Raw genomic sequence first — 25,155 nt, forward strand, 5'->3', positions numbered from 1 at the left:
GTGACACTAGCTAAAGGTTTGCCAATTTTGTTTATGTCTTTAAAGATCCGGCTCTTAGTGTCATTGATCTTTTCAATTGTCTTTTAGTCTCTATTTCGTTTATTTGCACTCTGATCTATGTTATTCCCTTTCGTCTACTAACTTTGGGCTTCATTTGTTCCTGTTTTTCTAGTTATTTGAGGTATAAAGTTAGGTTGGTTATCTGAGATCCTTCTTGTTTAGGGATTCATACCCTCAGGTGATGGCCTTTAAATATGCAAATATAAACAGTCCTGTGTGACCATAAGTGTAAATCCTGCTGGCCATCAGGGCCAGGCAATTCAGGCATCAGCTGCAAAACTAAGGGGGCCAGATCAGTGTACAAGCTCCCTTCCAGGAAATACCAGTAACTGGAGTGAGGCAGAGGGAGACTGAAACTATGGAAACAACCATCCTCTATCCCGGGAGTGTAGGCCCCTAAGCGTGTGACAAACCAGAAGCCTGACCCTCAGGCTGAAACTCCAGGGCCGGCAAATAGGTGTCTTTCACAAAAAGACTGGGGATGTGTTTCACTCTGTTCTCTGTGCAGTGCCCTGGGGATGATAAGTGGTGAAGAACTGTCTCTCCTATTGTTACCCTTCCTTGGGACCCAGTAATGAAAGCCCACTGGCCACCAGAGACAGTAAATTTTGAGGTGTCCCCTAGGTGGCAACCGCCAAAACTGGGGCACTAGATATAAAAATTAGGGCACCAAACGTGTAAAAGATCCCCTCCAGAAGATACTGGCTCTCTGGAGTACAGCAGAGGGAGAGTGCAAAGAACATCCACACTCTGGAAAAGATTATAGTGAGTCCTTAGATGTGTGTTTAATTAGAAGCCTGCCCCTCAGGCCTCAGCTATGAAGGTAAGTTAATAGGTCTCTTTCACAGAAGGACTGTACTACTGGGACTATTGCCTCTCGCTTTTCCCTGGGGGTAGTGGCTGTTTAAGAACTCTTTCTCCATTGGTTACCGTCCTGTGGGATTCATAAGCATAAGCCCCACTGGCCACCAGAGCCAGGCACTATAGAGGTGTCCTCTGGGTGGCAGGCAGACACAGAAATCAGGGTGATAGAAGAGGGTACAAGCTCCTTTCTAGGAGACACTGGGGAGCTGGAGTGAAGTAGAGGGAGAGCACAAAGATGGCACCCACCAGCCTTCATCCCCAGAGAGTACCCCAGCCAGTACCCAGATGTGTGTTAAATTAGATGCCTGCCTCTCAGGCCAGCACTTTAAGATAAGCAAATAAGCCTCTTTTCCATGAGGTCTGGGCACCTCTCAACTGGCTGCCTCTTTTCTGGCCCCTGAGGCAAGTGACTCTGCCGACAGGCCCTTTAAGAGCCATTTCTCAGTTTACTACAGCCCTTTATAAAGGTCTTGTAGATGCAAGCCTCATTGGTTTTCAAAACCAGGTGTTTGTGGGGCGTGGGGGGCAACCTTGTCTCTTACCTTGACTCTTAGGCAAAGGTCTTTAAAGTAGGGGAGCCCAATATAGGGTTCAAAACTTTTGTTCCTCAGGGAGAGGAGCAAAAACTGGGTTTTGAGTTCCTCCCCGATTGTGGTTTGCATCACTGGGGGTAGTATTTATGGCAAGATTTTGTCTCACCCTCTCCCTCTCTGGTTTTTTTCTTGTGTATCCAACATGTAGGAGTCACCAGCTAGTTTTTAGGTTTTTTCCTCAAAGGAAATTTTTCCACATGTAGATTTGGTATATCTGTAGGAGGAAGTGAGTTCAGGATCTTCCTACATTGTCATCTTGTGCCAAAACCCCCATTTTTTTCCCCTACGGTTTCCATCTCTGCTGAAATTCTTAATGTGTTCATATTTGTTGTTCAGCTTTCCCACGACAGCCTTTAACCTATTAATCATTGTTATATTTCCTGATAGTTCCAACATTTGCTTCTTGTCTAAACCTGGTTTTATTGTGTGTTTTGTCTCTTGACAGTGGGCTTTTTTCTTTCTTTTTCTTGTGTCTTGGACATCCTCATCTGTAGAACCAAATAAACTGAGGCAAATAGTATTTATGCCCCAAACACACATGCTTCTCTTGTTGCTGGACTTTTAATGTTCAATCACTCTTGTTAAGAGTTGAACTGGGTTTGGGTTTTGTTGTTGCTATGGTTACTCCCAAATATATCTATTTCATATGCCTCTAGCTTTGTCTTGTATTTGTATTTCAGGGGTGGTTGGGTTTGTCATAAGATTTTTCTAAGTGTTCTTGCTTTACCTTGACTTTAGGTTTTCGCAGTGAATTTATACCTCAGAGAGAATCTCTCTTTCTAGGTTTTTTTCCCCTCTCCCAGAATTATACTGTTATAACTTATTAGCTGACTTTTTTATGGTCTGGTGGCAGAATTCAGAGGTGGGGTTCTATTGTCTGTAGCCATGCACTAAGTCCCTGGGTGTTGAGGGAGTGCCTTTGTCTGTGAACTTGCCCCTATCCCTGCGGGAGCCTGGGCCCGGGATAATTTTTCTGCCCTGCCTTAGGTAGAGAATTATTTTTATTCTCTTGCTTCAGCCACAATGGGTCTTTTGGTATTTTGCCATCCTTCTCCCAGTGGTTTAAGACTTTTTCCCCCATAGGACAGAAGGGTCCAGCCGGGGTTTTATCAGAGAGGACATGGCCACTCCCCTCCTAGAAGCCTGCAGCCTGTGGGAGGCTTTCTTCAATCTCTTCCCCAGACTCTAATCTTGCTCTAAGTACCCTGTGAAAGTCCATAATAGTCCATAAAGAACAATATGTGAGTGTCTGCAAATTCCCTTTGTGTCTGCATTCTAGGGGCTTCTAAATTCTAATGATGGTCCACCTAGCCTTAGCAATTAGCTAGAAATTTTGGCTAAAATATTGTCACCCACTTGAATGGTGGCTCTGTCTTCTTCCTATGCTCTTCCCCAGGAAAGCCAGTGCCTACAGCTCCTTACAGGTGCCTGTCTTTCCCTATATTTCAGACTAGCTGGTTGCCCTGTGACCTCAGTTCTCTGAAGGGCTCACGAAAATTTATGCTTTCAGAAATTAAGTCACTTTTTCTTAATGTTCAAGTGAAAGCAACACTTTCTAGCTTTTGACATCTTGAGTGAAAGCCAGAAATTCACTTTAACTTCTTAAGCATATGTTCAGGGTTTTTCCTCCGTAACGTAATCTTAATGTGAAACATCATCAATCCATTCATTACAATTAATAATATCTGATTAAAGTTTCTCTGTAGCAATTGGGTCCTGTTTTCACAGATGAAACTACTAGAAGCTTTTCTTATTTTACATGTGTCTGATTTGGAGGCCTCTAAAAGCAACTGATCTCATTTTAATCTTCACTGAATGTTATATTAAAAAAAAACTTGCTAAAATTGTATCTGTTGCTTATCACATGTTCAGCATTTTGACAAATAACAGAGTTCTAAATCTCCTGGAGAAACTGTCTCTTCAGCTGCTGTTCTCCTTTCCTCTGATCATAATGTTCCTCCAGCATTTTAAGATATTCTAGATTAATTCCCATCTCAAAACTTCTCACTGATCTCTAGTTTCTTCAAGACCTTAAAAGCCTGAGAATTTTGAGATTTAATTAGTGGAACCAAAGCTGCTTCATGTAAACTGGACATTCATAGGGATTAATTAAATTGGTCAGCCCTTCCATGATAAACTCAAATATGTATCTCAAGAAATACCAGTTGTACAAGATGTGTTCTGCCTGGCATGCTTAGAAAGATATGGCGAAGGGAAGTTTCGAAAGACATCCTTGGCATTTTATAGTAGCATTGGCCAGCTACACCGAAAATAAAATTGATTTAGACCCAGAAAAAAAAAAAAGTCATTTTGACCAAAATCTTTATCCAAGATCTTAAGCCACCTGTATTGTAATCAACCATTTCCATTTGAATAAGTCTAAACAAGTACATTTTAAAGAATCAGCACGTATTAATTAGCTACTGGCACCAGACACTGTGCTAAGAACATCAAGTACGTGTTTCTATTTGATTTTCATAACATCATAATGAGATAGATAATATTTATCTCCATTTGACAGATGAACAAATTGAGGCTTTGAGAAGTTCCCAGAGCTAGTGAGTGGAGGAGGAGCCAAGTCTATTTGTCTCCACATGCCACTCAACTATACGTCATGCTGTGCCTAGAGCAGCATTTCAGCATTTTAATATCTGGAGCAGCATGGTATTGGAAGGAAGAGAACTGTACTGAGATTCCTCCTACTTGAGTTCCAAACCTGATGATAAAACTAGCTGTGGCTTCCTGATCAAGTCATTCCCGTCTCCTAGCCTCAGTGACTTAGTCCTGTTGTAAGAGATTGGATTAGGTGATCTTTCAGACTCTTCTAATTCAGGAACTTGCCCAGAACATAGGGAACGAACTGCATAAACTAAGTCATACTAAGCTATGAATGACCATCTCTTGACCCTTCAGGGCATTTGCATGTTCAAAGAGGAAATAAAAGACTTTGCCATCCCTTATTTCGCCTGTAGTGCCTGTCCTGTCTTTCGTAATCCTTGCCAGCCTTTCTTTTTCATTTGTTCATCTTGTTTATTGTTCAACTAAAGGTTCTACAAGCCGTGTGCCAAAATCTAGGAGAGATGTGAGATCGTTTTGGGAACATATGTATATGTATAACTGATCCACTTTGTTATAAAGCAGAAAATAACAAACAAACAAAAAAAGACTCCAAAACACCAAAGTTGAAAACAAACCTAGTGAAGGAGTAGGGGAAAAGACCTTACTGTGAGTCCATATTAAGAGATGTATTTGAGTAAACTGATTTATCCCATCAGTCAGGGTTACCCATTTCCGAGCACCTGTTTTCATCCTAGTGTCCAAATGACACTAGAAATGCCCAATTTTGTATTTCTCCATAGGACACAGTCAGTATAGTAGAACTTATTTAGTGTTTTTCAGAAACCTTACAAGCAGACTGAAAAACTTGGATGGGGCAGTTGAAGGGTTGTGAATACCTCTGTCCTCTCTTAGACAAAGAGGAAAGGTGCTGTCACCATGGCGCATACCTGAGTTACTGATCTTTCACAAACAGTTTTCTAGGGTAAATTTACCTGCTCCAGTTGTCTCTTGACTAAACCTCAGTTTTAGCAGAATCATTTCTACAATAAGTCCAAGAGAAATACGAGAGAGTTTTAAGCTCTTCAGCTTGAGCATGAGACATCGCTGGATTTGAAATTGCACTGTCCTTTACTAGTTGTGTGTCCTTGAGATGTTTAGTTCATTTACTTAAAGTTCAGTTCCCTCCTCTGTAAGCTAATGGAAGCAGGATGGTGTTAAAGAAAAATTCAACTGAATAAATGTTAAAGATGTTATTGGCTCTGTTCAACAATGCATGAATTGGGCAGCATCCGATCTAGCAGATAATAGAAAGGAGCTCTGAGGAGCAGTATACAGAATGGAAGACTCTTATAGGCGCAAGGGAGCAGAAGCAAGCAAGTTATACTGAGCAAAAAAAGCAGACTGGTTGTTCCAAGTGTCCCCTCCTTTCGGTGTTTTCAGGGGTCTATCAGGCAGATTATCTAACTAATGCTGAGGGGGTGATTGCTGACTGACTGGTTTAAGAGTGCATTTCTGAAGGAGTGGAAACCGTAATTAAGTTAAATCTCAGTTTGTTGATGTGGGGTTTAGCGTAAATGACTCCATTTTGGGCCTGTTGCCTTGTTCCTACCAACAGATAATAATGCCACTTCATAGACTGTGAGGGTCAAGTAGGATATTGCGTTTAAAGCATTCTCTGTTGAACAACAATAATTATTTGGTATTTTAAAGTCGGTTTTGGTACGTTCTCAAGACATTCCACCTTTTCTTCTCCTCCCTCTACAATAATTCAAAAATTACGTCTAGAGCTGGAGGGGCTAACTAATTTAAATGCTTCCAATCCAAGATTAAAAGGGACAGGTGACATTTCTTGGACATCACAAATTTAATGGCAATCCCTAGACTAGATTTTACTTTACCTCTTCCTAGGTCAATGCTCACCCTTCCTTTTTCCCCCTCCAGTAATGGAAAAGATTATATCCCAAAATCTGTATTTTTATGGCTATGTAGCAGTAAAATGTCTTCGTCCTGGAAGTAGATAAAGCTAAGTTCAAATACCCCACCCAGGGCCCTAACTGTGTGACCATATGGAAGTTATGTTATCACTCTATACTTCAGTTTCTTCATCTGTAAAATAATGAAGACCGATACAGAGAGATCTCTAGCCAGGATATTCACAAGCTCTGAAGTGAGGCAGACAGTTAATAGGTATTTGGATGCGAGACCTGATGGAGGATGGCCTGGCTGCCATGAGATCAAGTGTGTGACAGGTGGAAGAACATCATTCTGAGAGCAAAGGCAGTAGCTTCTGACTGTTGTGGTTGCAAGGCTGTCTTCACTCCTTACTGCCTGTGTAACCTTGGGCAAGGTGCTCAAGCGTTCTATCTCTGTCTCATCTTTGAAATGGGAGTTACAAGGATATCTACCACATAGAATTGATGTGAGGATTAAACAAGTCAAAGCACATAAAACTGAGGCTGCCACTTAGCTATAAATAACAGCTGTTATTAATTGGGTTTTGTTAAATCCTATGCCATTTTAGTCATTAAAAAAAGCTCATCTACTTTTCCAAAGTACATGCAAAACTTTGGACTTGGACCTTTTATCAAAGCTTCAAAATTCTATGGTCTGCTCCCCACCAGACACTTCCACTTGCATGTCTTGCATTATAGTTTCGATGCCCCAAAGTGATCTCGCCTTAAATTTAAGCCCTGTGATTCTTCCTATAGCTTTCTCTGCCTCAGTCAGTGGTAACTCCATCTACCCACGTGCCCGAGCTAGAGACATGGACACCCTCCTAGCCGTTTCCTCCCTTCTCATCCTCACTCTCCTCATCTGAACAGCCACTGGATTCTGCCACTTTTCACCTCTTCAGTATCACATTCATCTGTCCATATTCAAAGGAGTGAGTCCCGTGACTACAGGAACTATAGCTGTTTCACGTATACTCGGCAACTGTTTCTCTTAGAGCCGGAGACAATAATGAGCCAGGCAGCAGAACTTACGGTTTAATGGATGAGACAGGTATTTCATAAATAATTGGAGGCATGTCTCACTTAATTTTAAGTCATTATAAGTGCTGTGGAGAAAAAGTACGGGATGCAATGCGAGTATATCAAGAGGGCATGACCTAAATGTGGGAAACCTGAGGCCCTGACTGGGCCCAAGGGATTTACTGGCAGAGTCTGGAACCAACCGAATGTCTTCTGACCCCTTGAATGGGAGACTTTTACGCCAGTCACCTTGGTCTTGTCCAAACAAAAGCATGTCCTTGTCCACAGAGGAACCTGTGGCAGGAGGTCTCCTCCAAGAACATGTTCTCAACAAGGCGGCAACACCTCAACTCAGTTCGTACCCTCAAAACTGGAGCAGGAGTTAATCAGGGTCATGGTGGCATTTAGCGTCTGCAGGGTCACTAAGTCCTGTCGTTTTGACCCCCTCAATATCTCTGGAATCCATCGATTTCTCTCCATTCTCATTGCCACTGATCGAACCCAAGGTAGCATTACTTCTTACCAAATTATTGCCAGTCACCTCCTCATTGCCCAACATCCTCTCTAGAGACCCCAATCCCTTCATTCTGTTTTAAATTTTTTAAATAAATATTTAACTATGCTCCTCCGTAGGCTAGATTTCTGCAGTGACTTAAGATCACATCTAAAATCCTCAACAATACTGACATGCCCCTGCCTCTGAAGTCCTGCCTCTCTCCATCGCTCTCCTTATTCTCCAGCCACAGAGGATTGTTTGCCTTCTTCCACTCACTTGGGACCTCTGTATGCCCTTACTTCTACCTGGGAAGCTTTTGCCCAAGGCCCCTTACTTTAAGCCTCATCTTGCCCACACAGCATTTCTTCACAAAGGCCTTCTTTGAATTCTCCGCCCACTATTACCACACACTCACACACACCAAAGATTCTCAACTTCAGTGTGCAAAAGAATGACCTAAGGAGTTTGTTTAAAATGTAGCTTTGGGACTTCCCTGGTGGCGCAGTGGTTAAGAATCCGCCTGCCAAGGCAGGGGACATGGGTTCGAGCCCTGGTCCGGGAAGATCTCACATGCCGTGGAGCAACTAAGCCCGAGCGCCACAACTACTGAGCTTGCGCTCGAGAGCCTGCGAGCCACAACTACTGAAGCCCGTGCGCCTAGAGCCCGTGCTCCGCAACAAGAGAAGCCACTGCAACGAGAAGCCTGTACACCATAATAAAGAGTAGCCCTCGCTCGCCACAACTAGAGAAATCCTGTGCACAGCAATGAAGACCCAATGCAGCCATAAATAAACAAGTTAAAAAAAAAAAAAAGTAGCTTCCCTAGGCCCATGTCCAGAGTATCTGGGGGGGTTGATCCAGGCATTTTGCATTTTTACTAACAAATAGCCCCAGCGGTTTCTGACCTGGCGGCTCTGGCGGCTCTCAGACCACACTTAGAGAAACCCTGAGCGATGTTAACTTCTCTTACTAAATGATGTCAGAATACCTTTGTTGCCTTCTCCATGAAATCCCCACGTTACTTATTTTAGGCCTGTAGTCCCTGCTAATGTGCGTGCTATCCTGCCAGGGCAGGGACCTCATCTGGGTTGTTCAGCCATAAGCCAGGGCAGAATGGATGCTTGACAAATGTTTGTTAAATTGATGGTAATTCCTTACTTTTGTAGAACACAGTAATTTATGAAGAACAATACATGTAAACCAGGAAACAGGCTTTGAGAATTCGACAGTGTGTCCCAGTGCACAAGGCACCATGCTCGACATCTTGGGAGGGCCCTGACTTCTGAAGGGTGGCGAATCTGCTTGTTAAAGCTCGCTGATTTCAGCTGTCTCCACTCAGGTCTCTTCTGTCTTCCTCGGCATGCTCTGGTGACACTTAAGCCTGAATTGAATAGTGAGGTTCCTGCTGCCTTCCAGTGACTCTGCTGATGAGCTGTCAAAGTAGAAAACACCGGGGACAAAAGGCTGCCACCAGCAAAAAGCCTCCTGGTGATCCAAGTGCTTCACTGGAGCTCTATGTTCTAAGGGGTCAGTTTTGGGGGGCAAAGGGTAGTTGATGAGGAAATCGAATCTTCATTCCCAAGGCCTCCTTTGCATTTCCGCAGAAGCATTTAGCTAGGGAAGGACTGACCGACGCATAAAATCTCAAACCTGCCTCAGCTTACTAAGAGGCAAGCAACGTTCCCAGATCACGCTGCCACCATGATGTGGTAGAAAGTGTAAAAGGTTCAAAATACCTGAGTTTAAATCCTGAATGAACCAAGGTATATGGCAGTGGTTAGTTAACGGAGAGTGAGGACTATCAAAAAATGAAAGTTCTGGGACCCAGCCCTACAGATTGTGATCCAGGAAATCCTGGGTTGGCCCTCCCAATTCCATTTACAAAAGCACCTCTCCTGGGCTTCCCTGGTGGCGCAGTGGTTGGGGGTCCGCCTGCTGATGCGGGGGACGCGGGTTCGTGACCCGGTCCAGGAGGATCCCATTATGCCGCGGAGCGGCTGGGCCCGTGGGCCATGGCCGCTGAGCCTGCACGTCAGGAGCCTGTGCTCCGCGGCGGGAGAGGCCACAACAGTGAGAGGCTCGCGTACCGCAAAAAAAAAATAAAAAGGCACCTCTCCTAATAATTCTAATGCACGTGCTCCTCAGACCACACCTTGAAAACCGGTGTTTTGTCTTAGATGAGTTAGGTATTCTTTCTGAGCTTCAGTTTCCTTGACTGCAAAATGGAGCTGAAAACCCCAGCCTGACCTACTTCACAGGGTTCTTTTAGGGGATTGTGAATTTTGTGTAAGCTATAAAGTGCTATAAACGTATAGACATTTTGTTACTAGATTTGTTGATGACAGCACTATTCATTATTTCTAGGAAATACGTGAGTTATAATAGATGCTTTCTAAGTATAATTATGTAACCCAAAGGAATACCTAGCAATTGGAATTTAAAGATTTACTGAATTAATGACAGACAGGACATAGCTGTCTTGATTTATGTTCTGTCCCCAGAGCCTGACGTGGAATACATGCTCAAAAGAACTGCTGAAATAAGTAAAGGAAGTGCTGGCTCTTTTATAGCTAGTATATGACTTACTTACTAACCACCCAACTGCCTCCTGAGGTTCGCTCACTTTGGCTTCCTTCACCAGGACGAGCCCGGGATGTGCAAAGCATCAGGGACCCCCAGGAACACTGACTTTATTGACTCAAGACCCCTCCTTCCTGAGCACCAAGCTGCTGCTTAGCACTGTCCTAGGCCTGTGGTATCATTTGTGTTCTGGATTTGTCTTCTGGATAGATATCACAAGAGAGAAGCACATTTGGGGGACAGAGGAGAATTTTCTTGAAAAGCACCTCCTTGCAAATGCCTTGCTCCTTCAAAGAAAGGGGTGATGGGATCCCTAGCTATGTGTCAGAGATAACCTCCCCAAATCCTCTGAGATTATCCATCTCCTTTCTCCCCACAGCATCCTTTTATGCTTACTTACCTGTATTCTGGCATGTCTATTAGTCCATAGCATAGACAGTATTTCCCAGTCCCCCTTGTGTTCAATAAAAGGCAGTGTGCTAGGTAGAAAACACAGAGAAAGAACAGGTGGGCGGTTCCAGTCTGCAGGGGCAGTCCTGGGAGACCTGCCAACTGCAGCAAGGGTGGCTAAATCGCCATGGCAACAAGCAAGCCGATCACTTAGGCGCTGTCACCCACTCCACAGCCACAGCCTTTCATGGACAAAAGGAGCACATGTCCCTCCTGAGGGCTTTGATATCAATGCAGGGGCTGCCTTCTCTACAAGGTGCCTACATTTCTGGTCTATTTTAGAGTTTTGTTCAGGCTTTCAGGCTTCTTTGAAATCTCAAGGAAGCAATTAAACTGGAGATAATGCTTTTGTAAGAAAGAACAATCTTTTCCTTTTAAACTGTACAGCACTGTGTGTATTTGTTTATTTGGTAACTATTTACTGAATATAAAATTAGGGATATATTCTATCCTCAAGTTCACGTAGTCTAGAAGGAAAATAAGACAGCAAAAATTACCATGATTTGGAAAAAGAATATGCCCTGGAAGAGGTTCTGTAGATGCTCTGCATTCACAGATTTAATATTCATGATTTTGACAATTTAAAAGTCATTGCAGTTGCCCATGGCGTGATAGAATTTGAGAGGACTGAATTCCTTGTGGGGTAAGACTGGTATTTGGAAATAAACCACATCACTGGTAAATGAACTAAGCTGCTTTCCCAATACCTCTGCCTCAATGTGGCTTTGTTGCTTTCTCTTCACTGGCATCTACACAGCAACTGTTATTACGCATCCAAAGTGTTGAAAATATCTTAGTTCCAAATGTCTGACTTGTATGTGGACAGTGATAGGGTGGTATTCTTGAAGACATTATGGTCTCTTTCAGATATTAAGGATTTATTTCAGTGAGAAAGGATGTTATACATTTAAGAAAGGAAGAAGTTCATTTGGTAGAGGAGATGGATCTTTTGAGAGGTTCTTTAAGAAGTGGCACTGAAATTGGCTTTGAGTGGAAAGAGTTTTCCTATCGTAAGGGAGGGTATAAACATGTGCATAGACTAAATCAACAGTGAAATACCACTAGCACATCTATTGAAATGGCTCAGGAAATGGCCATAGCAAATGCTGACAAGGATGTGGAACCATAGGAACTCTCATTTATTGATGGCATGAATACGAAACGGTACAGCTACTTGGAAAGACAGTTTCTCCCAAATCTAAATGTAGTCAAAGTCCCAGGTTTTAGATGTTCAAAGCAGCTTTGTTAATAATTAGCAATAAATGGAAGCAACCAAGATGTCCTGCAGTAAGTGAATAAACCATGATACATTCATCAAATGGAATGTTATTTAGTGACAAAAAAGAGATGAGCTATTAAGCTGCAAAAAGACAAGGAAGAACCTTAAATACATATTGCTAAGTAAAGAAACCATACGAAAAGGCTACATACTACATGATTCACATTATATGACATTCTGGAAGAGGTAAAACTATACAGATAATGAAAAATCAGTGGTTGCCAGGATGTCAGCTGGATGGGACAGAGTTGAATAGATGAAACACAGGGTTTTCTTTCAGGGTAGTCAAAATATTCTGTATACCATAATTGTAGATACATGACAAAATGAATTTGTCAAAGCCATAAAACTTTATAGCGTAAAAGTTTATGAAGTGTAATGGAGGTAAATTAAAAGAAATCATTTAGGCGGTGGAGTGATCCCAGAAGGTTGTAGACTTTGACAAGAAATCTGACTGTATGATGGATATATGAAACAACCTTACTGAAGAGGGTGGTGCCAAAAGGTACTGACCTAAGTAACCTAGGAAATGAGTCTGTAAGTCTAAAGACAAAAGGAACTACAAACGATGACTGTACTCTAGTTGATAAAGTTGCATCTCACAGGGATAGAGGTTAAGAATTATGATATCATTATACATGTAAACTGGAACCAAATGATTAAGTAGATGGCAAATGGTGGGAGCCAGGTCTCTCACTACAGGAGTAGGAGTTTATAGATAAGCAAGGGGAGAAAGCTAGAATGATCCATCTGGTGATGGACTAGAGTTGGAGACATCAATCTGAGCTAATAATTAACTTCATAAAGACACATATGGTTTCATATAGAAATAGTTTTAGATCTGTGTATATTCACAGGTTAGTAAACAAACATGTAGTTCCTTGCTCTGTCACCTGAGAAGATCTAGAAGCAATGACACCCCAGTAACAGTGAGCACAGCTACCACCCAGATCTTGGTTTCAAATACCATTCTCCAATAAGATGGACCAGGGCAGGAAATAGGCAAGATGAGCCTGGAGCACTTTGCAGTGCCAAAAAGAAAATGCTCGAAGACTACAAAACTACATTGATGTGGGTATGTTAAAGGAACACAGAAGCCAACTAAAAGAGATTCCAATGGACAAAGCAGAATTAATTTGAGCAAAAAAATAAGGTATTAGACTTTAACGCACAGGGTAAAGTAAATATCAGTGTATCTATGCTGATATAAATAACTGAATGAATAAGCCAGGGAGAAGAGACAAATCCCCCATGCACAAGAATTCCAAATAATTTATGTAGATACTCCACCTTCAAGGAGGGGAAGCACAACTCCTCACTCAGGTGTCAGCTGTGCATAATGACCTCCTTCTAAAGAACACAGTACGTAAAGGGTGAAAGTGTATAATTTTACAACAGAGAAGCCTGACATACACCTCATGTTGCTAGTACACTTTTGATATGCTTTGATGTAAGTGGTACTTGACCCCCGATCTTGTTCACAAAAGCCTCGTAAATCTAATCTAACTATGAGAAAAAATACCAGTCGAATTACAATAGAGGGACATTCTACAAGGCCTGAGCAATACGCCTCAAAACTGTCAAGGACATCACAGGCAAGGAAAGTCTGAGAAACTGTCACAGCCAAGAGGAGCCTAAGGAAACATGACACCTAAATGTGTTTCCTGGATGAGTTCCCCGAAAGAAGAGGGACATTACGTAAAAACTTTATTCAGAAATCTGAATAACGTATGGACTTTAACTACTAATAACATATCAATATTGGTTTATTAGGGCTTCCCTGGTGGCGCAGTGGTTGAGAGTCCTCCTGCCGATGCAGGGGACGCGGGTTCGTGCCCCAGTCCGGTAGGATCCCACGTGCCGCGGAGCGGCTGGGCCCGTGAGCCAGGCCGCTGAGCCTGCGCGTCCGGAGCCTGTGCTCCGCAACAGGAGAGGCCACAGCAGTGAGAGGCCCGTGTACCGCAAAAACAAAAACAATATTGGTTTATTAGTTATAACAAATGTACCAACTAAAGTAAGATGTTAATAAGAGGGAAATTGTGTGTGGGGTATATAAGAACTCCCAGTACTAGCTTCTCATTTTTTCTGTAAATCTGAAACTGTTCTAAAAAATAAGTCTACATTTCTTTAAAAGGTAGGGGTCAGAACCGTCAGGGGACCAGTAAACAGTTGAGTTGGGCCGGAACAGGGACTGTACAGTACAGCAATGGGAAATCTGGCAGGGGTCATATCATGGAAGACATTAGGTGACAGACGGTAGAGGCTGACTTTATCAAAACCCATTCACACAACCCGCTTCTTCGTTGCCCACTTTCACCCTAAAGGCTGGGGAAGAAAAAAGAAAAAACACAAAACTTTCCTGCATTAAGAAATGAATAAATGGCACATTTATAATTTAAAGTCTCGTGGGAAAGGATACCTGGGAAAGCTCTTATTTTCCCGAAAAATAGGGTAGATGTTACTATTACCACCACTTCCACCTTCCCTGCCTTGAATATATATTAATACATGCATGCAGCTCTAAACCATCATGGTAACAAGAGTGAGGATAAAGATAGAAAGAGATTATATCTTTGATACATCTTTTAGCACCTATTGAGTCAAGACTGCTTACCTCCAGGCTGCTTGTTGTAAAACTTAATTGAATGTCTTTATTACTTAAACGACTGCTGATTATGTACGTTGTTAGTTGAATCTGAAAGTACGCCTAATAGAATGACTTTGGAGGCCAGAATAAAGAGACAGGACTTCATTTACTAGACAGTGGCGCACTCATCTTAGCATTCTATTCATTCATTCATGCATATGTCTTCTGTAATCATGAAGCCATTTAGGTTTTCCACTTCAGCCAATGTATTAACATCTATTGTGCGTCAGGCGCAGTTCTAGGTTTTTATGGACTTATTAGGGAACTAAGCAAATTTCCTATTCCCGTCAAGCTAATGTAGTTTGGGGAGACAGACAAATCAATGATTGGAGTGGTTTTAACTGCTAAGAAGAGAAACAAAGCAGGGGAGGAAGACAGGGATGAGTGTGTAGGTCGGTCAGGGATGTCTTCACTGATCAGTTCACATTTAACAAGAAACCTAAATGAAATGAAGGAGAACACCATGTGCGTGCCTAGGGAAAAAACAGTTTAGACACAGGAAATGGCAAGGGCAAAAGCCTTCAAGTGCTTGAAGAGCAGCAAAGGGACAGTGGAGTCAGGTCAGAATGAAGGGAGAGGAGAGGAGGCAGGATATAATGGCAGACAAAGAATGGGGCCAGGTCATAGATGGCCTTACCGGCCACGGTGGACTTCAGCTTTTCATGAGGTGAGGACAAAGCCACTGGGGAATTTTTAGGAAAGAACTGATGGGATATAAATGAGGTTTTATAACAAAGAGAGACAAAGGGACATTGGTTAGGGCTACTGATACTGTAATAATCCAGGCCAAAGGTAATGGTCATTTTAGCAGGAGTGATAAGGTGGAGGTAACGGGGAGTCAAGAGTCTCGAAGAATTGCTTCTGTGTGTATTTCCTCTTGTAAAATGAATTGTGAGGTCAGAGCGAACAGGGAACGTATTTTAAACTTCTTTCTCATCTTCTCTAGTCCTGACACATTGTGTATGGTCATTCAGTAGAGGCTGCATAAAGAAATACACTTCAAAAGAGCACAGTTTCTTGAAGGGTAAAAACAGGGAAGGAGGAGGAAGAGAAGGTCGGCTTGAAGGATGGTCAGGATAACAGATGTAGGCACTGCCAAGCCTTTGCTTCCTTTGAGCCCTTCTAGCCAGCAGCCCCTGCACCCTGAGCCCAGCTCAGACGCATGTTCCATAAATCTGTTCCTGCAAGAGATGGGTGCCATCTCTAAGGCGAAGTGGAAGCAGCTCGGGCAAATGTTGTTTGAGAAGTGTCAGCAGACACAATATCCCAGCACTTAGGGATTCACAATTGCTTGAAAATGCAGCCGAGAAAACCTACGGTCAACTTCCTGTAAGTGCCATTCGTGAGGGTTATTTGGGGGCAATCAACATATTATTCTGTAAGACTTCCTTCTCCGGGACAACTCCAATTTTGTTTGATGAGAGTTTTTCTGAAGGCCCTTAGAATATGATCTCTTATTATGCAGATAATCAGCAGAACCTGCTCATCCCTTAACGCAAGCAAGTGAGGCCAAGAGCCAGAACAATGGAGATAAAATCAGAGCTTTACTACGTAGCCCATTAACTGGGTAGAAGCCGCATTCTGAGGTCGTAAATAGTTATTAGCCAGTTAATGATGACTAGAGTCAAATCATTACATTTACATCTGATGAATAGGGATGAGGCCTTTTTTGGCTTTTCAGCTCTCAGACCATTTACTATAGGGTTTTAATATTCTAGGCAGCAGAATTTCTAAAAACCAGTCCTTCCACCTATCTTGAAGAAACACAGTAAATGAATACAAGTAAAGAATTATGTAAATGTTCCTAGACTATTCCACCTTACGTTAATTTCTATCATCTTCATGTTCCTAAAGTGCTTATATCTCATTGGAGGTTAAATTGAGGCTGGAACCAAGCCTCCTGCCCGTGCCATTTTGTGACTCTGCTTGGCTCATTTAACACTTGCAAGCTTCAGTCTTCTCACCTGTGACACAGGGAGACTGGACTAGCTTACCTCCAAGCTCTTTCTTAGAGAAAATCCATACCTATGGCACCAAGACTTTGTTCCAAAGTAACAGTAACACATTAAGATTTAGTTTTGGTATGTTCTCTCTTGTGCTATATAAAACAACAACAACAGCAACAAAAAAAAAACCCCACAATATTTTATGTCTTATCCTGTTTCCCTAAATGGTCCCTGAATTTGAGAAATTTAAAATATTGGTTAAAACTAGCAAAAACCCTTCTCCAGCAGTAGATGCAAATTAACCCACAATATATCATTTTTGGTTGATTTGACACCCAAGGATACGTACTTTGAGCTTGTTTTCCACTTTGTTTAACTAAGGGTTTCTGCTTTAATTGGAGCTATTTGGACTAGGATAGAATATTTGCTCTGGCAGGCTCCCTGATAAGCATAGAAAACAAAATGTGACCTGCCAATATTACTGAAAGTTATATGAATTCAGAAGTCTTCAGTTTAGAAAGAAATTATTTCTGAAAACATTAGCTTTAGGAATTGAAGTTTAAACATTATATTAACAGTCAATTTGCAAGTTCTCTTCCCTCATCAACAGTTGTTATTAGTCCAAATTTGAACTTATGTGCGGAGGCGGAGTGCTTGGGTATATGAGAGATGTGTCATTATGGGATGAAGTTTCACATGTACATTACAGCTAACAGGCATTTATTAAGGTTCATTTATCACTTACTATGTGTCCAGGCCCCATTAAGCTACAGATGGCATAAGATACATACAACAGGAAGAGAATGACAATGTGATCACTGCCTTCAAGGATTCTAAGGTTTATGTAAGATTCTAAGACAAATAAATAGAGAATAATGGAAGCGTGTGTAACCAATATTTGTTTGTTGAGTTCTGACGCTAAATGCTGTTGATGTTTTCTGAACAGATAGAAGAATTAGGGAAGGCTTCCTTGACATTAGGGGACCTTGAAGGAGGCAGGACACTTGGAATGGTGATGAGGAAGGGAAAGGAAGGGCATCCAAAGGCCGGGAAGCCTCATCCTCAGATGTGTACTTTAAAGAAATGTCTCATTACCAAAAAAGTTATAAATAATGACAGTCATTTCCTCAGTTTCCTTCTTGCTTTACTTTCCAGAATGAAAAGAAACATAATTGGACCGATGGTGCCAGTTTGCGTGGCCTACTCAGTTCGCTAGCACAATTGTAAGATGTTCCTTCCTCCCACTCCATTCCCCCACAAAATACCAACCGAGACAGCTCCAGGAGCCCTGAACATCGATTTTTCCCTTTATCTTCCCAAATTGCTTGTCTTTCTCTTCCTACTTTGGCTTCTCCCACTTTACACTCCAGCATGTTAGAACAAAAGGACTTCTCAAGCAGTAGACCCAATAGGATTCCACTGTGCATCTCCCAAATCAAAGGGACGCTCGAACACAATAATCCTTGTGCTCTCTCCTCCTGAGATTATAACTGCCTTTCAAAGTTGGTGGCATTGTCACTTAGGTGGGGACTGGGGCGGGGGGCGGTGTGGAGGAAGGGATAAGATAATAAGAATAGCATTCTTCTTTAATGTAGAAAGAATCTGTATTCTTACTGACATTTATTTATGGTTAACTGAAGTGGAATTATAACCATATTTCCATGGTTACCCCTTACCATCTCTCCAGCCTCTTAAAGAGCTATCCCTTTAGGGGCTGCTGAGACTGTGGTGTGTGAGACCCTCCCGCAGTTGTGGAACATGTAGGGATAGAAACGAAAAACCACATGTGTGAATCAAGCAAATTTTCCTGCGGGTAAGGCAGTTTTAGCCGAATAGGTAGGGACAGGTTAGCGTCATGTTTTAAAATTGCAGTAACCTGAAGACAGGGACTAGGTTACAGTCTCTCTGAGCTGCACTGTGCTGAACAGGAACAAGTCGGTACCCATCTCACAGGGTGTCTGTAATGATAATGCAGGAACGGCACTGTGCAGACCACCTGGCAGATAGCTCTCTACGAAGGGTTAGCTGCTGCCTTCAGTGACGGTGGTGGGTGTTAGCGTCATGCAGGGAGACGCAGACAACACAGGGTTTGGAGTCACAAAATCCCCGCTTCGAGTCTCAGCCTTGTCCGTTACTGCATGGAGTCAGGCGAGTGACTATCTACGTGAACACAGTTTTGAAAAACTAAAAAATGGGTATTAGAAGAATATTTCCTTTTAGTCTTACCTCATGGATTTGCTTAGAACCTCCGATGAAATCATGCACGTGAATGTGCCTTGTAAACTGTGAAGTACTCTAAAATTGTGCTTGCTTTGCTCTCAGCCACACATTGAAGCCCGGGCCCACGCAGCCTGGGCTGCTTCTCGTGAGCATTTCCTATGGCTCCTTTCTGGAAGGTTGCCACTCCCCAGGGCCCCAGGAACTTCTCCGTGAAATGACTGATTAAAGGTGCCCAGTGATTTGCTTGGCCGACTGCATGCAGGATGGTATTTGGAAGGCATGGAAAGCGAATCAGCTTTTCTGACTCGTGAGACTGAGCAGCTCCAAATGCAATTTTTCAGAGCATCTCTCTGGAGCAGTTGATGGGCCAGTGGTGAGATGGTGTCAGCCTGGTGTCAAGAGCAGGTGGGGGTGGTCAGGTGGGGCCGAGGAGAGAGCAATCCATGGAAAAAGTCAGGGAGCAAAGGCCTCTTGGCGGCCCGCTGACTACTTTTACAATTTCCTGGGCTCTGTGACACTAACCTCTGAAGAGGGACTCATTTTGGGAGAATGGTCAGCCACCCACCCAATTAGCGAGCGAGCGAGAGCGAGAGCGAGAGCGAGAGAGCGAGAGAGAGAGAGAGAGAGAGAGAGAGAGAGAGGAATTTAAATCCTCTCTACACAGTAAGGGTATTCAAAATGTAATATACATTTCAGCAGGTAATCTAATTCACTCCAGACCCTGGCGCTTCTTGCCTTAGTGAGTGGAGAGCCCGTTATTTTCTCCGGGAAGAAGGAAGGGGGTCGACACATGTAAATTGCTTTGTCAGCTGACCGATTTGCAGGATCAACTGCTCCAGAGTGATAGCAGGTTTCCCTCCATATTAGTTTATGTGTCACAGTAAATTTCCTAAGCTTGGCCTGAACTCCCTGGATATTTTCAAGCCAGTAGCTGCTGTCAGACTCAGATTTATAGCACAAGAGAGACTACCTTCTAAGACTAAAGTTTTCTGTTTCTACACTTTGTGGTCTTTAAGAATAAAAGTTTCCTTCGGAGGCAGTGTTGTATCCTGGGCTGGAATGATGAGACCACTCATTTTACACTGAACCCACTTATAACACTGAAAGAGGCTGTGCCATTCTGAGTTTTGGTACATCCCTCTTTTTATTTTTTTTTAATTAAGTTTTATAGGAGCATAGTTGCTTTACACTGTTGTGTTAGTTTCTACCGTATGGCAAAATGATTCAGCCATACGTATACATATATCCCCTCTCTTTTGGACTTCCTTCTCATTTAGGTCACCACAGTGCATTGAGTAGGGTTCCCTGTGCTATACAGTAGGTTGTCATTAGTTATCTATTTTATACCTAGTATCAAGAGTGTATATGTGTCCCTCCCTCTATTTAAATCATGTCACTTAGAGGTCAAGAGTTCTACTGAGGTAGTCAGGAACCACTGTACACTGGTCAGAGAAGGAAGAGAGAGGTCAAATAGTGTGGGAGGCCTCTGACTCCAGCCCCCGTGGTAGTCACCGTAGCTCAACTTTTATTTGTTCACTGTATTGGGGCTCTGAACAAGGTTTTCTGTAAAAGAAAGGAAAATTTTTTGATATTGGTGATATTAACAATGATCCTTGATAGTTCTTCTTTCTCAGTAGCATCTGCTAGTGCTTTCTGTGCTTTGTCTGGTCTAGCTCAATCATAGATCCATCACGGCAGAGTGAAAAGAACACAAGCCTAAGGAGTCAGAAGACCAGGCACTGATCCTCTTCCTGCCCCTGGTTATCATGTGACCTTGAAGAAATCCCTTCCCCTTTCTGCATCTGCCTCTAACCCAGTGGTCTCTAGGTGTCACTCTTCTGGGGCTATTCTCAGGTGTGGGGCTATGGCATTGATAACAATGCCTTTAGTTGATGTGTAATTCCTAGTGTGTTCTGTAAAACTATTCATATCTGAAAAGTTATGAGTCCCTGATATTCCCTCACCACTCGAGATATGAGCTGTTGGAAAATATCAATGGACTTTAAACTTTTAAAACTTCCTAATAGCAGAGGCTATTTTTAATGGAATATCACACGAAAGCCTTTATCTCTCGCACAAGAACGTGAAGCCACTGTGTTTGGAAGGAGGTCGAGAAGATCCAAAGCTACTCCTCCTTCCCTTCTGATTTCCACAGATGCACAAGGCACCCTTAAGAAGAACCCAGGGCAACCAGAAACATGTTTTAGCAATGACTCATGGGTGCTTTCCGGAGTCACTTCTAGTTATGAATCTATGAGGCAAGTACACTAGGATCAGCTAAGCACAATGCCATAAGCATATCTAGACTAAGTAGGATCTCGTGGCGGGTATGACACCGTGGAGGTATGTCACTCGGATCAGTCTAAAACAAAGAACTTGACGTTCGGCTACAAAAAATGCAGATAGCTGATGACCTCCAGTCATCAGTTCCTTCAGGACCTGCCTCATTTTTCCAGCTGAGGCCACATGCCTCACTGGCAACCCCAGCCAATGGCTGAATATGGTGAGGCTACTAGGGTCTGTCCATGTCTGCTCAATGTGGGTCACCCCTTTGTTCTACCTTTCCCCATTGGGCTGGTCAAGATTTGCCAGATCTGCCTAACCCTATGTCTTCTTCCTTTTATCTTTACAGGTAGTAATCCCACTACCTCAGTAAACCTCTGAGGTTTACTTGCACTACTAACTCGTTACGTTACATCATATGTACAAAGCGTTCAGGTGACGAGCGAAACTATTCTGAAAGAATAGCCCATATTGATTTATTAGGATAGAAACAAGACTCCCTCTCTATCAGAAGCAAATGAGAGAATAAGAGTGAGAGTGAGAAAATGGGATCGGGGGGAGAGGGAGAGAAAGGTCAAGCATTAATCATAGTATCTGGTATCTGGCAAATAGTTGGTAAGTATTTCTCTTTTTGTCTGTGCCTTATTAGCTGTAACACGCAGAGTCAGAACCAAGGCTGGCCGGCCAAGTGCCTGGCTTCTCTGGTTCAAGTTATTATCTTCATCCTGTTTTCAGTACATTCATCAGCATCACAGCCTCTACCCAAGATCTGGCCCTACCATGTGGCTTTAGTACTAAAGAGCTTTCTTTTCCCAGACTCTCTATCCTCAGTACCTACATCCCTTATTCCTCTGCTGTAGAATCTTTTGTTGTGAACCGATTTGTGCTCTTTCTTCCTGTCCTTTCACTTGTACCTGCATCCATCAACAAACTTCCTTATTAACTATAATGTACCAAGTGCCATACTAACCAACATGTGGATAGAGCTCTCATTTAGACATGAACCTTGTCCTCAAGGAACTTACAGACATAATAGATACCCACAAATTACATTCTGCTCTCTATTGTAGTTATAAATACTTGTAAAGAGAAGTTCAGATGATGTGCCATTAGCACTCAGAGGAGAAAATATAAAACATAATTCCAAGTGGCGATATCAGAGATGACTTCCGGGAGAAAGTTGCATTTGTCATAAGGCTAAGGTATTCACAATTATTATTGGAAAATTTATAAATGAGCCAATATAATATGAATTGCTATACGAGTCAATCATGTTTTCTTACTCCCTCTCCCAGGATGGCAGCTGAGGAGAGAAGCACAGATGATAGATATGAGAAAAGGCTCATTAGAACCTTTATCGATGAAGCCAGCGCAGATGCAGAAGCTGGGAAAGGGTCACCACCACACACAGTTTTTTTCTCACAGTTTCATCCTTTTTAGTTGTACAGGGTTATTGTCACAGACCATCGGCACAGCCTTTAGACTATTGAGTTATTTCTGTAAATTGGACATATGTTATTTTTTTCCCATATGGTACTTTAAAAGGGACAGAACGAGGGTAGGAGCTGGAAAAGTTGAATGAGTAAATCTGGACAGTGAGACATCCTAGAAGAGAGATGAACACGAAATTTCAAAAGTAAAAAATTAAAATTTTCGAAGTTGTACCCTTACTATAAGGGTAAAAGCTTAGTGGGTGAGTTGCAAGGCACATGGCACGTGGTTATATGGTTTTCCCATATAACCCAAGCATATATAAAAGAAGATGCTGTCTCTATTGTCCGTTCTGAAAGCCCCAAGTAGTCGGAGTTGGGATGGAATGGAGGAAGGAGTGACTCCTAGCTCCTTTTCTCATTCTCAATAAAGGAGTAAGAGAGGAAGGAGACTGAAATGGCGCCCACATTACTTCCTCTGGAGATGAGCACCATGAATCCAAATGATCTTCCAAAGGCTGCTTAAGAGACAGAATGAGTTGGTGAAAGGGTGTGGAACGATTATACTTCCTAAAGGTGGGGTGGTAGGGAGAGATATGCAGAGTAGGTCAGAAGAGGTAGCTAAATTCAGACAGAAAAGTATACACAAGTATCATTTGCCTAAAGTAGAAGAATGGATTAGTTGACATCAGTTTTTTTCTTTCAGGGTAATAGCTATTTTAAAGATATAGTTGCTCGCTTGAGAGTTGAGCATAAAGGTGTATCACAATGGAGATAATCATTTGCAGACAGAAAAACAAATACAGTTGACCCTTGAACAACATGGATTCAAACTGTGTCAATCAACTTAGAAGTGGATAGTTTCCCATAGTGAATACCACAGTACTCCCTGGTCAGGGGTTGGTTGAATCTGTGGATGAGGAACCGTGGATATGGAGGGCTGACTATAAATTATACTTAGATTGACTTCTGAACTGTTCAAGGGTCCATTGCAGGAAGTTATGAAATCAGGTAGTGTTAGCCCTTCAACTGGTTCTCCTTTTTCACAATTGTTTGGGCTATTCTAGGTCCTCTGCCTTTCTGTATACCTATTAGGGTCAACTTGTCAATCTATACAAAAGAAAAAAAAAAAGCCTCTTGGGATTTTAATAGAAATTGCTGTGAGCCTTTAAATCAATTTGGGTAGAATAGCCATCTTGGCAATATTTAGTTTTCCAACACATGAATTTTCTATGTTTATCCATTTACTGAGATCTTCTGTAACTATGGTTGGCAAATTTTTGTAGTTGTTTTCTTTGTTAAAAAAAAATTTTATTTTATATTGGAATACAGTTGATTAACAAAGTATAACAAAGTGATTCAGTTATACATATACATGTATCTATTCATTTTCAAATTATTGTCCCATTTAGGTTATTACGGAGTATAGAGCAGAGTTCCCTGTGCTATACAGTAGGTCCTTGTTAGTCAACTATTTTGAATAGAGCAGTGTCTACATGTCAATCCCAAACTCCCAATCTACCCCTCCCCCCACTCTCCACCCCCAGTAACCATAAGTTTGTTCTCTAAGTCTGTGAGTCTGTTTCTGTTTTGTTAAAAAGTTCAATTGTATCTTTTTTTTAGATTCTGCATATAAGAGATATCATATGATATTTGTCTTTCTCTATCTGACTTACTTCACTCGGTATGATAATCTCTAGGTCCATCCACGTTGCTGCAAATGGCATTATTTCATTCTTTTTAATGGCTGAGTAACATTCCATTGTATATATTACATCTTCTCTATCCATTCCTCTGTCCACGGACATTTAGGTTGCTTCGATGACTTGGCTACTGTAAACAGTGCTGCAGTGAACATTGGGGTGCTTGCATCCTTTCGAACCATGTTTTTTTCCATGCTGTTCTCCATAGTGGCTGGACCAATTTACATTCCCAGCAACAGTACAAGAGGGTTCCCTTTTCCCCACACCCTGTCCATCATTTATTGTTTGTAGACTTTTTGATGATGGCCATTCTGACTGGTGTGAGGTGATATCTCATTATAGTATTGATTTCCATGTCTCTAATAATTAGCGGTGTTGAGCATCTTTTCATGTGTCTCTTGGCTATCTGTATGTCTTCTTTGGAGAAATGTCTATATAGGTCTATGCTAGTTTTTTAAATTAATTTTTGTTGGAGCATAGTTGATTTAAAATGTTGCATTAGGTTCTGCTGTACAGCAGAGAGAAGCAGTTAAACATGTACATATATCCACTCGTTTTTAGATTCTATTCCAATATAGGTCATTACAGAGTGCCAAGTAGAGTTCCCTGGGCTATACAGTAGGTTCTTATTAGTTATCTATTTTATGTATAGTAGTGTGTATATGTCAATCCCAATCTCTCAGTTTGCCCCCCACTTTCCCCTTTGGTCAACCATAGTTTGTTTTCTACATCTGTGACTCTATTTCTGTTTTGTAAATAGGTTCATTTGTACCATTATTTTAGATTTCACATATAAGCGATATCATATGACATTTGTCTTTCTGTGTCTGACTTACTTCACTCAGTGTGACAATCTCTAAGTCCATCCATGTCACTGCAGATGGCATGATTTCATTCTTTTTTATGGCTGAGTAATATTCCACTGTATATACGTACCACATCTTCTTTATCCATTCCTCCATCGATGGACATTTAGGCTGCTTCCATGTCCTGGCTATGGTAAATAGTGCTGCAGTGAACATTCGGGTGCATGTATCTTTTTGAATTATGGTTTTCTCTGGATATATGCCCAG

Source organism: Neophocaena asiaeorientalis, unplaced genomic scaffold (genome assembly GCF_003031525.2).
Source record: "Neophocaena asiaeorientalis asiaeorientalis breed wild unplaced genomic scaffold, Neophocaena_asiaeorientalis_V1.1 scaffold405, whole genome shotgun sequence".
NCBI classification, from domain to species: domain Eukaryota; kingdom Metazoa; phylum Chordata; class Mammalia; order Artiodactyla; family Phocoenidae; genus Neophocaena; species Neophocaena asiaeorientalis.